General features: G+C 41.3%; 1 long non-coding RNA gene across 1 annotated transcript in view; it reads right to left on the reverse strand.

Annotated features, from left to right (window-relative positions):
- Positions 1–14,528, reverse strand: part of LOC119471949 — a 20,024-nt gene that overhangs the window by 1,783 nt on the left and 3,713 nt on the right. Inside the window, exon 2 of the long non-coding RNA XR_005201051.1 lies at positions 1,571–1,983. This is a non-coding gene — a long non-coding RNA (uncharacterized LOC119471949). The remainder of the gene's footprint in view (positions 1–1,570; positions 1,984–14,528) is intronic.

The following is a 14,528-nucleotide window of genomic DNA, read 5'->3' on the forward strand; positions in this document are numbered from 1 at the left end:
AAAAAAAAAAAAAAAAAAAAAAAAAAAAAAAAAAAAGGAAAGAAAGAAAAGAAATCACCCAGTTTTAAAACACTGGCAAAGCAAACGTAAAAGAATTATGTGGGATGAACAAAGCACATCTGTGGGCCAAATCCTGGTAATTTACAACCTCTATCCTACTGGGTCAGGTCTAAGCTCCTTAGCTTGGAACTCAACCTGTCCATCCCCTGATATTTGTTCATTTCCCTCCACTTCTCAACTGCACTTTTATCCTCTTCTCACCACACCAGCCCACCTGTGGTGCCCATACCCCGGTCTCTCCTGTCTTCATTGCTCTGCATTGCTGGTCTCTGTCTACAATGCACATTCTCCCTTTCTCTGCCTGGGACTTTCCTACGCAATTTCTCATTACTCAGATCAATCCACACTTCTTTTGAAAACTATCCTTCTCTTTCTAAATTTAGGTGATCTTCGTTCCTTTTTTTTTTTTCTTTGACAGAGTTTCACTCTGTCACCAGGCTGGAGGGCAATGGCATGATCTCAGCTCACTGCAACCTCTGCCTCCTGGGTTCAAGCTATTCTCCTGCCTCAGCCTCCTAAGTAGCCGGGACTACAAGCATGCGCCACCATGCCCAGCTAATTTTTTGTATTTCAGTAGAGATGGGGTTTCACCATGCTGGCCAGGATAGTCTCGATCTCCTGACCTTGTGATCTGTTCCCTCGACCTCCCAAAGTTCTGGGATTACAGGTGTGAGCCACTGTGCCTGGCCCACTCTTCATTCTTTCTATGCTTCCGTGGTACCCTAAACTTATTTCAACCAGATCTCTCATTACACCATCCTGGAATTGCTGGGTGCCTTGTCTGTTGTTCACCAGCTTAAGAACACCCTGAGGGGAGGGACTTTCATAGTCTCTGACCTGAGAATCTAGGTATGGAGTGAGAAATATGCCAAGAAAGTGAAAGTAGTTTAATCAGAAGGTAAAATGAAAATTCAAGTAAGATAGCCGTAAGCCTGAACATTTGAAGGTCTAAGAGGTGATAGCAGGTCATAAGCAGAGGTCAAGGCCAGGAGTCAATAATCAGGATAATTAAAACAGGTTTAAAAGTGAAATGCGGTGAATGGTTTAAGATATAAGCTGTGGATGAGGTGAGGGTGTCTGGGGCCTGATTTTACAGGGTGCTGAGAGTGTGACAGGCAAAAAGATGGGTCTCACTGCCTTACTATGTTATTACTGGGTTCTACTACCAGCTTGATAGTCTGATGAGTTTCTCTGTTTCAAGGACTCATTTTCTCAGCAAACATCTACTGGGTATCTACTCTGTGCCAGGCATTGTTAGGCATCATAAATATGGAGAGGAATCAGATATGACCCCTGTCCTGGAGCTGAAGGTCTAATGGAGGAAATGGACATATAAATAGATAATGAGAATAAAATGCAATCTATACACAACAGAAAGAAGCACATGGGGACTGTGATAGCACAGAGGAAGGGCTCCAGATTCACTAAGACACAGAAATGGTAATTTCCCTGAGATCAGACAGTACAGAGGTGCACACTCAGAATTAGAGACCAGTACCGTTAGACTTACAAGTCCAATTTTTTTCCACTGTAGGAAACTGGGAGAAGACAGAAATCACTTTATGGTTATGGAGGAAATGTATGTGTGTCAGCTTGGTTAAGCTGCAACTGTATGGTTCTAGGTTAAAGTCAGTTAAGCGTGACAGTTGCTTGAGATCTGGGAGGCAGAAGTGAATCGGCAGCCATTGCTCTCCGAAGGTCATGGGTGTTCCTTACAGCAACAATTGAGAAGGCACCAGCAGGTTCACTCTCCTCCACTCCATATCCAGCTCTTCCTGACTGCTGACCCTGCTGACCAATAGTAGTCCAAACCAGCACCAGACATGTGCAGTGGATCCACAGCCTTCTGTAGACGTCTCCATCAGCTCCTCCTCTGTAGCCCCTTTACAGCTTCTGAGTGTGCTTGGCTGCTAGGATTGGCTTCTTCAGTGGAAAGAAAGAAAAGGAAGACAGAAAAAGAAAGAAAACCAAAAGAAAAGTAATGGAATAGACAGAACAATGGACTAAGATTAGAAGTTTAGCTTCACCAACATATCCATAACTCCAGTACCCTGCATTTACTAGTTCAGAAAATATTTGTTCAGTTGGATTGAATGTTTAGCTTGCTTTAGGTTCTTTACTGGTACAAGTATCACTGCAAACAACAGCTTCTAGGAAACTTTTGTTTTTGCTTCTGTTTTTTTTTTTTTTTTTTTTCTCCTATGGTCAGTTCAAGAATGTAGAGTCATTTATGGCTCACATTTTGAAGTTTTGACCCAGGACAGTTTCTGTTGTGTTGGCTTTATGTGCTTTTCATCTCCTGGGGTATGACAGATCTTCCTCTGGCTTCGATTTTTCCCTCACTCCCTCACCTTCTGTCCCTTGCAAAAACCGAGAAAAACCTCACTCTTGTGCATTTACTCCAAAGAAAGTATTTCACACTCTAATCAGATAATCAAAAAAGACATATTGGGTAACCCTTATGGGAATGCTCCTCTGGCTTGGCTAGGCTGAAGTGGGAGAAACAAAAACATCTGGAAATTGAGGCTCTGCTTACTCAGGTTGGATGGACAGCAATCAACTCTGAAACACTTAATTGCATGGAAATTTCCTCTTTGCTGCTTAGACCATTCAGCTTTTATTGGGAGAAGACATGGTACATGCTCACTTATCTTCTGGAAAGCTGGATTAAATGTTATATTTCAATTAGAAAGCCATTTACGGAATGTCTGTCCTAAACCACTTCCTCTACTAGTTGCTGGAGATAGTGCCTTGAGGTGTTTTCAGCTTATGGGGGAGGGTAACACAATGAGTTATAGCACAAGTCAGCATATAAGTGCTAGAAAAGAGGTGCAAACAAGGCATTATGGAACAGAGAATGGGGCAATAGCTGATAAAGGGGTGGTGGAATAGGGGGAAGAAACCTAAGAGGGATGTTAAAGAATGTATAGGCAGAGGAAACTAACAGTTATTAAGCACTGAGGTTTTACAGAGGAAGGTGAACAAGACTAACAATCATACACTGATAATCTATCCTGTGCCATTCATTGAGCTAGGTGGTTTACATATTTTATCACATGAAATCTTCCCTAAAACTGGCCGGGTGCAGTGACTCACACTTGTCATCCCAGCACTTTGGGAGGCCGAGGTGGGCAGATTGCTTGAGCTCAGTGTTTGAGACCAACCTGGGCAATACAGCAAAACCCCATCTCTTAAATAAATAAATAAATCTTCCCATAACCCACCTGGAAGAAACTGAGGCACAAAGAGGTACTGTAATTTGTGTAAGAACTTGAAAGAGGTAGAATTGGGATTCAAATCTAGATTTCCCTGACTTCCAAGAACATTCCCTGCTCCCCCTTGTGCTTGGATAATTATTTTCAAAAGACAGTGAGGGCCGGGTGTGGTGGCTCATGCCTGTAGTCACAGCACTTTGGAAGGTCAAAGTGGGCAGAACACCTGAGGTCAGGAGTTCAAAACCATCCTGACCAACATGGAGAAACCCTGTCTCTCCTAAAAATACAAAATTAGCCAGACATGGTGGCACATGACTGTAATTCCAGCTACCCAGGAGGCTGAGGCAGGAGAATCATTTTAACCTGGGAGGTGGAGGTTGTGGTGAGCCGAGATCGTGCCATTGCACTCCATCCTGGACAACAAGAGTGAAACTCTGTCTCAAAAAAAAAAAAAGAACAAAAAGTGAGATAGATTATGAAGAACAAGAAGGATTTTGACAGACTTTGAAATGCTAGAAGGTGCAAGGGATGAGGTAACAGAGTTCTAGGCAAAGGAATAATCAGAGGGGTAGAGCCACAGGGCAGGGTGTGAAGGTGCAAGGCCTGTTTGAGGCACTGTAGGCAGTCTAGTGTGACTGCAGGAAGACACTGCCACATGCCCATACTACTGTCTTCTCAAATTCAACAGGCCAGTCAATTCAACACTGCTGGGGATTCAGAGCTCAAAAGCCTCAGTCCTTGCTTCCAAAGAGTCTCCAATCAATTAATGATCGATGAGATAACTGCCATTATCAATGATTGGCTTGTATGTTTCAGCACAGGATATGTGTGAGCATGTGTGTTTGTGTGTGTATGCACATACTCATACAAGCATTATTTGGACCATTTCCTTTCCATAATTATTTCTTGACACATGTACTCCCTGGGCTCTCTATAAGCGTGTGTTCCTTTATTACCTCTGCCTTTAGCAGGGCTTGAATTTGAACTACTGGCCTTACAGTGGTAAGTTTAAAGCCCATAGCATCTCAACAAGTGCCCTTTCAACCCGAGAAAGACCTGACTTGATCTTCCATTAGCTCACTTAGAAAATAATGATCAACTCTGGGGTTGCAAAGAAAAGCTCTTAATTGGAACTGACAAGAGGGTGGACACCTTCTACCACTTCTCTGCAGACTTCACAAGTGTTCAACACTTCTTGAAAGAGAGTATGCCTCCAAGCCTCTCATTTAGCTGGCTGGAGCAGAGTTTTAAAAATGCACTTCATCTCTGGCAAATCACAGCAGAACGTCATCAACAGCTGGAAACTCTCTGAGGTGAAGACAAGTTGGATATGTTTGGATTTATAGCCCCCTACCCCATGATAGCTGATTTCCATTTCTGACAGGGTTATTATTTCCATCTTTATAAAACATCTCAGATTTCACCTTGGATAATTACTGATTATCATCAGCTCCTCACCTGAGGCATCTTAGCACTTGAGTGAACCTTTAAAAAAAGGGCTTTCCCCAACTCCCCCAAAAATGAACTGGGGAAAACTCAGTGTGTGAGACTATGTCTTTATTTCTATTTTCATTTGCAATCCCCTTTGGTTTTCTAATGATCAAGCCATTCATCAGTGTCAACAGGCAGTGTTTTTGCCAGTTGGGTTCCAACACGGATTAAATGGTAATAACTTGTGTTACTAAGTCTGGTGGTACTATGGTAAACATAGATCCAGAAACTTTTAGGGCATAGACAAGATCTCAGTGGCCATCTAAGGTTTTTATTCAAGGATATACATCACAATCTTCTATAATTTGATAGAGCTCTGCAAGTTATTCTGACAAGTACTCCCAGCTGAGGACCACTAAGAGTCTAACATCCCTCATCTTGTTTTTCAAGGTTGCCATTCTATGTGTACATGTTTTATGTCTTCACGTCTTTGCTTTTCCTATTTCCTCTGCCTTGCTATCTTTGGTACTCTCTCCTCACTACTCCGCCTGGTGAAATGCTATGTACTTTATGAGGTCTAGCCCAAAGGCCACCTCTTCCATGAAGCCTTCTGTGATGGAAGGAATCCTTTTTTCCCTACTTTCATAGCACAGCATCTTTATGAACATCCCCTGTTATTACCTTCTTCTGTAATGTATACAGCTATCTGCATGTCTATCTTTCCATCCCATCTTTCTCACTCAACCATGAGCTCCAGGAGGATAAAGGTTGTAACTTTTTAGTTTTTTTTTAGTGACAGGATCTTGCTCTGGCACCCAGGCTGGAATGCGATGGTACAATCACAGCTCACTGCAGCCTTGATCTTCCAGACTCAAGTGATCCTCCTGCCTCAGCCTCCTGGGTAGCTAGGAATGCAGGTGTGTGCCACCATGCCCAGATAATTTTTTATTTTTTAATTTTTTAGACAGAGTCTCACTTTGTTGCCCAGGCTGGAGTACAGTGGTGCCATCTTGGCTCACTGCAACCTCTGCCTCCCAAGTTCCAGAGACTCTCTTGCCTCATCCTCCCGAGTAGCTGGGAGTACAGGCATGTGCCCCTATTCCTGGCTAGTTTTTTTTTTTTTTTTTTTAATTAATAGAGATGGGGTTTCACCATGTTGGCCAGGCTGGTCTCGAACTTCTGCCCTCAGGTGATCCACCCGCCTCGGCCTCCCAAAGTGCTGGGATTACAAGCATGAGCCACCATGCCTGGCCTCGATTTTTGATTTTTTTGTAGAGACAGGGTCTTACTATATTGCCCAGGCTGGTCTTGGAACTTCTGAGCTCAAGCAATCCTCCTGTCTCAGCCAGCCAAAGTGTTGGGATTATAGGTGTGAACCACCATGCCTGGCCTAAAGGTTGTTCCTTACTCATCTACATATCTCCAGGGCCTGGCATGGGATGGGGCCGGGTGCTCATTCTTTGAATAAATGAGGAAGCTGACACCCTAAAAAGTGAAGAGACTTTACATCCACTTAATTTAGTCAGACGTAGGCTTTCTCTGCATTTATTCAGTAAATTGCTTATAAAGAAAGATGTACAAGCATGCTAAGAAGAAGGACCTAAAAAGCCATGCCATTAGTTTTAAATATTATTTCTAAAACATCACTTTCCCAACAAAAGCAATAATAGCTGGTTTAATCTGAATTAGTAATGATAGAATGGATATCAGCTAGTCATGATGGCTCACACCTAATCCCAGCACTTTGGGAGGCTGAGGCAGGCAGATCACAAGGTCAAGAGATCAAGACCATCCTGGCCAACATGGTGAAAACCCATCACAACTAAAAATACAAAAATTAGCTGGGCGTGGTGGCTCATGCCTGTAGTCCCAGCTACTTAGGAGAATCACTGAACCCGGGAGTTGGAGGTTACAATTAGCTGAGATCGAATCACTGCACTCCAGCCTGGTGACAGAGTGAGACTCTGTCTCAAAAAAAAAAAAAAAAAAAAAGGAAGACTGAAAGCAATCTCACAAGATTCCAAGTCTTAATTGACTGGCTCAATCAGTGGAAGAAATATTAGCCTGAAAATCAGGAGACCTGCTTCCTGGTTCCTGTATGACTTTGAACAAATTACTTCACCTTTCTAGGTCTCAGATGTCTCTTATGTAAGATGAGGCCATTAAAGTGGAGTATCTCTGAGGTTTCTTCTAGCTCTGAGGTTCTATAGCCTTAGCCAGTATCACAGTTTCTTTAGTTTGGCTCTACTCCATATTTAAGAGAATGAAATATTCTTAATAAAATAGTTTTACAAAATACATTATGGCATTATAATGACAATATAAATACCTAAAAGGAAACTTGGAAATAGAAAAAAAGAAAAAAATCCATAGCTCCACCACCAAAATATGTTCTTGTTTGGACATGGTTTTTTTCCATTTTGTTTATATTCACATTCATATGCTTTTCCACTTATCATAAGCATTTTTCTTATGTCAATTATTTGTAATGTTCATTTAAAATGACTACGTACTGAGTAGATGCTTGATATAGGTAAACACTCTTCTATTGCAAGGTAATTAGGTTGTCTTCAAGTTTTTGATAGCACTGAAATTAAAATACCTGTAAATATAACCCTTTCCATCTTTGGGATTATTCCCATAAACAGGAATACCTATAACAACGGTACGGTGGAGGAAAAATATCTTTTCCTTATACCCTTCTCAGTTCTAAAGTCCTGGTAACAAAAGACAGATTAACAAAATAAAAGTATCCAAATCTATTTAAAGTAAGCTTTACATGATATAGGAACCATCATAAGGAATAAAGACCCAAATAAATTGTTAAACCTACGGATTTTCATGCTAGGTTTGATGAAGAGTGGAAAGTCGTGGAAAAATATCATAGGACAAATGGGACACAAGCTAAGGGTAATAAACTGGGGGAAACTTAGCAAGGCCTGTTTGTTCAGATTCTTCTTGGTGTCCCTCCATCTTGGAGAAAAGGATGTTAGGGATAGCACCTCTCACAAGTGCTAAGATGGTCTTAGGACCTGCTTCAGGGGAAAAGGTGGGAGAAGGTCAGAGAGATCTTCCTGCATCAGTCATTTTCTCAAATTCCTTCAGCTTAAATATTCAATATGCCAAGACGCCATATTTTGGGGTAGTGTGTTCTGAGCCCCATAGAAGGGTATGAACATTTGAGTGACTCTTATTACACATTGCCATGGTGTATTTCAGTAAGCGACTGTGATTTTGCTCTGCAGCATTCTTTCACCTTCCTCTGACAGCAGTACCCTAATTTTCCTAAGGGAAACCAAGCCCATCTTCACATATCCTCCATGTCTTTTGGGAATAACTGACTTTACCCACATCACTTCCCCTCTCCCCAAAGTAATATGTGGTTCAGACCTGGCAAATCAGGGCATTACAGGTCCCTGTCTACAGTTCAGGGATGGGCATACGACCCAGATAGGGCCCATAGCAACAGAGAAAGGAGATTTTGGTAAGACTGTTCATGAGATGGCAGGTGCTGCAGGTGCTCTTTTCTGCTGAGGCTGTCAGCAGGGTGAATGATGTAAACCTGGGGCTGCTGGAAGCCAATAGACGGGACCCAAGTATAAAGCAAAACACAGAAGACAGGGCTCAGAGATGAGGAGATAATAAGACTGGCTCTGTTTGAATCCCTAGATTCAGTAATGCCTGAAGACAAAACTACCTCAGAACTTTTCAGTAAAGTGAAGAACAAATCAATATTTTCCTTTTCTTTTTTTTAAGAGACAGGGTCTCACTCTGTCATCCAAACACAATGCAGCTCACTGTAAGCTCAAACTCCTGGGCTCAGGCGATCCTCCTGCTGTAGCCTCCCGAGTAGCTAGAAGTAGAGGCACGTATCACCACATCCAGCTAATCCATTGTTTCTTAAGCCATTTCATTCATTCATTCAACATCTGTTACGTAAAGAAAAGCAAAGCCTAATTGGTATAGGTGGGCTTTTTGTTTTCTTTTTCTTTTTTCTTTTTTTTAAGGCTGGAGTGCAGTGGCACAACCACGGATGTCTCATTTTAGCCTCCACCTCCTGGGCTCAAGTGATCCTTCTGTCTCAACTTCCTAAGTAGCTGGGACCATGGGTGTATGCCACCAAACCTGGGTAATTTTTAAGATTATTATTATTTTTTTTTGGTAGAGACAGGGCTTTGTCATGTTGCCCAGGCTGGTCTCTAATTCCTGGGCTCAGGTGATCCTATTGCCTCAGCCTCCCAAAGTGCTGGGATTACAGGCATGAGCCACCATGCCTCACTTGTTATAATTTTTACTTTTTAAAAAATTAATCAACCTTATATTTTAGAGAAATTTTAAGCTCGCATTAAAATTGAGGTCATGTATATTCCATCCCCATATATGCACAACCTCTCTATCAATATCCTGCACCAAAGTGGTATGTTTGCTACAATCAATAAAAGTTTATTGACATATCATCAGTCACTGAAAGTCCATCACCTACATTAGGGTTCACTCTTGGTGTTGTCCATTCTATGGGTTATGATAAATGTATAATGCCATGAATCCACCATTATAGCGATTTTTACTTTTATTGAGGTATAATCTATATAAAGCACATAAATCTTTTATGTACAGCTTGATAAACTTTTACATATGCAGCATATCTATACATATAACCCCTACCCAAGTCAAAACACAGAACATTTATAGCATCCTAGTAGGCTCCCATATGCTCTAGCAGTCACTCCCCAAAGGTATTTACTATTCAGACCTCTATCACTATAGATTATTTTCAACCGCTTTTGAATTTTATATAATATAAATAAAATCTCACCCTTTGATATGCAAGTATTGTTTTATTTTTGTTTTTTAAGCCATATGCATGAATATGTTCTACAGTCATTAGGGTAGCTAAATCTTTTACATTGTATCTCCAGGATTGGACCATGGTAACTGACATTCAGAATAAACACTTTTTTTTTGTTTTTGAGACAGGATCTGACTTTGTTGCCAAGGCTGGTGTGCAGTGGCATGATCATGGCTCAATATAACCTCAAATGCCTGGGCTCAAGCAATCCTCCTACCTCAGTCCCCAGTAGCTGGGACTATGGGTGCATGACACCATACCCAGCTCATTTTAAAAAACATTTTTTGTAGAGATGGAGTCTCACTATGCGCCCAGGCCGTGGGCTGTGAATAAATGCTCTTAAAATGCTGCAAGGTTCAATTTATTATACATATTCAATACACTTTTCAAGCATCTACAATTTGCCAAGCACTATATTAAAGGCTGGAGATAATAAAAAGGGGGTGTAGTTCCTTCCTTCAAGGAGCTTTGACATTGGCAACTACCATGGAAACAGCAAAGATATTTTATATTATTAAAGACACAATAAATTTTGTTCATTATCTGATACTGGGAAAGTGGGGGCACAGATCTGAGGAAGAACATTTGTTTACTGAAATATTTATTATGTCCATCTAGGTCCTAGGCATGGAGAATACAAAGACTCTTGGCCTCTGCTTTCTAGAACCTCGCTACCTGGTAGAAGGAATGATTATCTCAATACAGTCAGATAGTCACCTAAAGTGTGGCATGAAACAGGTGCCTTGGGAACCTACAGGAGGAAAACTGACTGTGGCTAGTGTGGGAGGAGGGAAGGCTTCCAAAAAAGAGGGAAATTTGGGCAGAGTCTCTTGGCTAAAGGGCAGAGTGCAGTAAGAGCATCCCAAAGATTGGTCTCCATGCTTCCACTCAACACTCATATTCTCATTTTCACATTGTCAAACACTATGCCTAACATGTGAAAATGGCCTGGCATTTTCTCCTAAAGTTGAACACATGAATATTTAACTTTAGGAGAAAAGTTGACCCCAAAATTTCACTCTTGGGTTCATATGACTTAGAGAAATTCACAATTTCAATAGGAGGCTTGAACAAGATTATTCAGAGCAAACAAACTGTTCACATGAACAAAAACAACAAAATGTTCATCAATGGGAGAATGGGTGAAAAAATGGATAAATTCATACAATGAAAAAACAACACTTAAAATAAATGAACCACAGCAACATGCAACAATATGGATGACTCTTGGCAATATAAATGAAAACAGTAAATACATTCTGAAATATTACATATAGCATCACATGCTTCTTTTTATGGTATAGAATTTTTAAATTAATATGTTAAAATTTAATTAAAATGCAGTAAGGAAAACACCGTTTTGGGGGGAACACAGTTCTATAAATTTTAACACCAAGTTTTTGTAACTACCATTACAATAAAAATACAGAACAGTTCCATCACCCTCCCCCAACTCCAAACCCTTGGCGGCCATTGATCTGTATGCTGTTGTGATAGTTGTACCTTTTGGAGAATGTCATGTAAATGGAATCATATAGTATGTAACCTTTGGATATTGGCTTTTAAAATTCAGAATAATGCCTTTGAGATTCACCCAACTTCTTGTGTGTATCCTGGCACTTTTTAAAATTGCTCAGTAGTATTCCACTGTATAAATGTACCACAGTTTGCTTATTCACCCACTGAAAGACATCTGGTTATTTCCAGTTTTTGCTGAATATGAACAGAGCTGTTCTAAACACGCATGTATGTTTTTATGTGAACTTTTTCATTTCTCTAGGCAAAATGTGTATGAATGTTATTGCTGAATCATACAGTAACTGTAAGTTTATAAGAAAATGCCAAACTGTTTTCTAGAGTGGCCATACTATTTTGCATCAGTCATGTATCAGAGTTCCAGTTGCTCTGCATCCTCACCAGGAATTGGTGTTGTCAGTGTATTTTATTTCAGCCATCCTATTAGGTGTGTAGTAGTATTGTATCATGATTTCATTTGATTTAAGAGACAGGATCTCACCATATTGCCCAGGCTGGAGTGCAGTGACTATTCACAGGCACATGCATGACACACTACAGCCTTGAAATCCTGGGCTCAAGTGATTCTCCTGTCTCAGAATCTGGAGACCGCTTCTACACGCAGCTCTGACATCATGATTTTACTTTGCATTTTTCTAATGGCTAATCGTGTTCAGTATATTTTCTTGTGCTTATTGGCCATCTGTATATTCTCTTTGGTGAAGTGTCTTTTGCCCATTTTTAAATTGGGTTGTTTTCTGAGTTGGATACAAGTCTTATGTCTGATAAGTGTTCTGCAAATATTTTTCTTTCAGTCCGTAGCCCACTGTTTCATTCTTCTAATGGTGTCTTTCACAGAGCATTGCTTTGGCAGCTTTGTAACAAATCAATTGACCTTAGACTACCACTTATACAAAGATAGAGTATATTTACTTTTCCCTATTCCTTCTGTTAGGTACAGCTAAGAACCCTGGACACTATGTAAAACATTATATATAAAACATACATAAAACAAACATAAGAAGACTCTGAAAGGTGACAAGAAGGCAGACCACCTAAGGACCTGGGACCCAAGGAATACATGGTGGTGAGTTCCCTGGATTTTCTTTTATATATCCCAGATTGGGTACTGGAGAAGCTGGCAACCCAGAAATGCCAATGGGCACAGATTTTTTTTTTTTTTAAGTCCTAGGAAAAGCCTGCCCTGTTTGGTCAAAGGGCTGGGAAAGGAGCAGCTTTGCAAGACAGAACATTTTTAGATAGTAACATCTCTACTCCAGATAAATACCACAGAAAAAAAACTACAACCCAATCCCTACCCCCACCAACAAAGGCCAGGTTCTAATGAGACCACCCAACTTCCTTTCTCCATTCCTGGGTTCATGTCAGAGAAGACAGAGGGGGAAGCTTGGACTTTCACCCTCAATGAACAGTAACAAGGCCCTCTCCTAATACTTTCCCCTCATCTTTGTCAGCCCACCACATGTAAAACACGCAATTTCACCTGTACCTGGTGGCAAAGAGGTGCTCTTCCCTTCTCAGGTGGGATGATGTCAGACAAGGCCAAGTGGAGAGTTGGGACTTCTACCTCCAACCAGTGGTAATGAGGCTACCCCAAACCCCACCTAACTAAACTGAAATGCATGCATTTCCCAAAACTCTTATGTTTATGCCTGTGAGTTGGCCATTGCTATTTCTTTCTCTGCTTTGAATAGCCTTTCCTACTTTGTCTACTGAACATCTATCTTTTAAGGTCCTAGTAGAATGTTGTCTTCATGGTGACTTTTCCTTACTAGGTCCTAAGAATAATTAACGGTTCCTTAACGCTTTTCTTACAACTTGCTAATACCGGCTGAGCACAGTGGCTCATGACTGTAATCCCAGCACTTTGGGAGGCTGAGGCCAATGGATCACCTGAGGTCAGCAGTTCAAGACCAGCCTGGCCAATATAGTGAAACCCCATCTCTACTAAAAACACAAAAATTTGCTGGGTGTGGTAGCATGTGCCTATAATCCCAGCTACTTAGGAGGCTGACGAAGGAGAATCGCTTGAACCCATGAGGCGGAGTTTGCAGTGAGCCAAGACTGCACCATTGCACTCCAACCTGGGTGACAAGTGCAAAACTCAAAATAATAATAATAATAAATAAAAACAACTTGCTAATACCATGACCACCATATTGTATGGCAGTAATATGTTTATCTGTCTGTCTCCCTCACTAGATTATGAGTATGTGAAGGGCAGTTCATCATGTTTAGTCATTTGTTTCTCCAGAGCCTTGTAGAGCTTCACCCACAGTGGGTACTCAATCATGATGAACTTTTTACGTAAGTTCTTCAACTGAAGTCATTTTTTAGAAGAAAAGATACGGTTAGCCTTTAGAATTATTCGCATGCTTAATTAAACAGCATACTTTTTTATTTTTTACCATAGTTACCCAAAGCCCCTGCTTTTACCATGTTAGTATGAAACGGGTATGCTGTTCTATATAGTTTGTTTTCGGATTGATTTTTCCCCCTTTAATTCCTTTTTGCACATGGATCATTTTGTTTTTTTAATTTAATATTCATCCATCTAAAAAAGATATCATGACACAACCGGGCACAGTGACTCATGCCTGTAATTCCAGGACTTTGGGAGGCCGAGGCAGGTGGATCATTTGAGGTCAGGAGTTCAAGACAAGCCTGGCCAACATGGTGAAACCCCATCTCTAGCAAAAAGACAAAAATTAGCCAGGTGTGGGGGCATGTGCCTGTAATCCCAGCTACTTGGAAGGCTGAGGCAGGATAATTGATTGAACCTGAGAGGTGGAGGTTGCAGTGAGCCAAGACTATTCCATTGCACTCCAGTCTGGGCAACAAGAGCAAGACTCCATCTCAATAAATAAATAAATAAATTGAATATTCATCTATTTTTAAAAAGATATCATAACATGGCTGGGCATGGTGGCTTACACCTGTAATCCCAGTACTTTGGGAGGCCCAGGTGGGAGGATCACCTGAGGTCAGGTGTTCAAGACCAGCATGGCCAATGTGGTGAAACCCTATCTCACTGAAAGTATAAAAATTAGCCAGGTGTGGTGGTGCATGTCTGTAATCCCAGCTACTCAGGAGGCTGAGGCAGGAGAATCACTTGAACCCAGGAGACGGAGGTTGCAGTGAGCAGAGATCATTCAATTGCACTCCAGCCTGGGCGACAAGAACAAGACTCCATCTCAAAAAATAAATTAATAAGGCCAGGCATGGTGGCTCACGCCTGTAATCCCAGCATTTTGGGAAGCCGAGGTGGGTGGATCACCTGAGGTCCGGAGTCTGAGACCAGCCTGACCAACATGCAGAAACCCTGTCTCTACTAAAAATACAAAAAAATTAGCTGGGTGTGGTGGTGCATGCCTGTAATCCCAGCTACTCAGGAGGCTGAGGCAGGAGAATGGCTAGAACCCGGGAGGAGGAGGTTG

This window comes from Cebus imitator, unplaced genomic scaffold (genome assembly GCF_001604975.1).
Source record: "Cebus imitator isolate Cc_AM_T3 unplaced genomic scaffold, Cebus_imitator-1.0 Scaffold79, whole genome shotgun sequence".
Lineage (NCBI taxonomy): Eukaryota > Metazoa > Chordata > Mammalia > Primates > Cebidae > Cebus > Cebus imitator.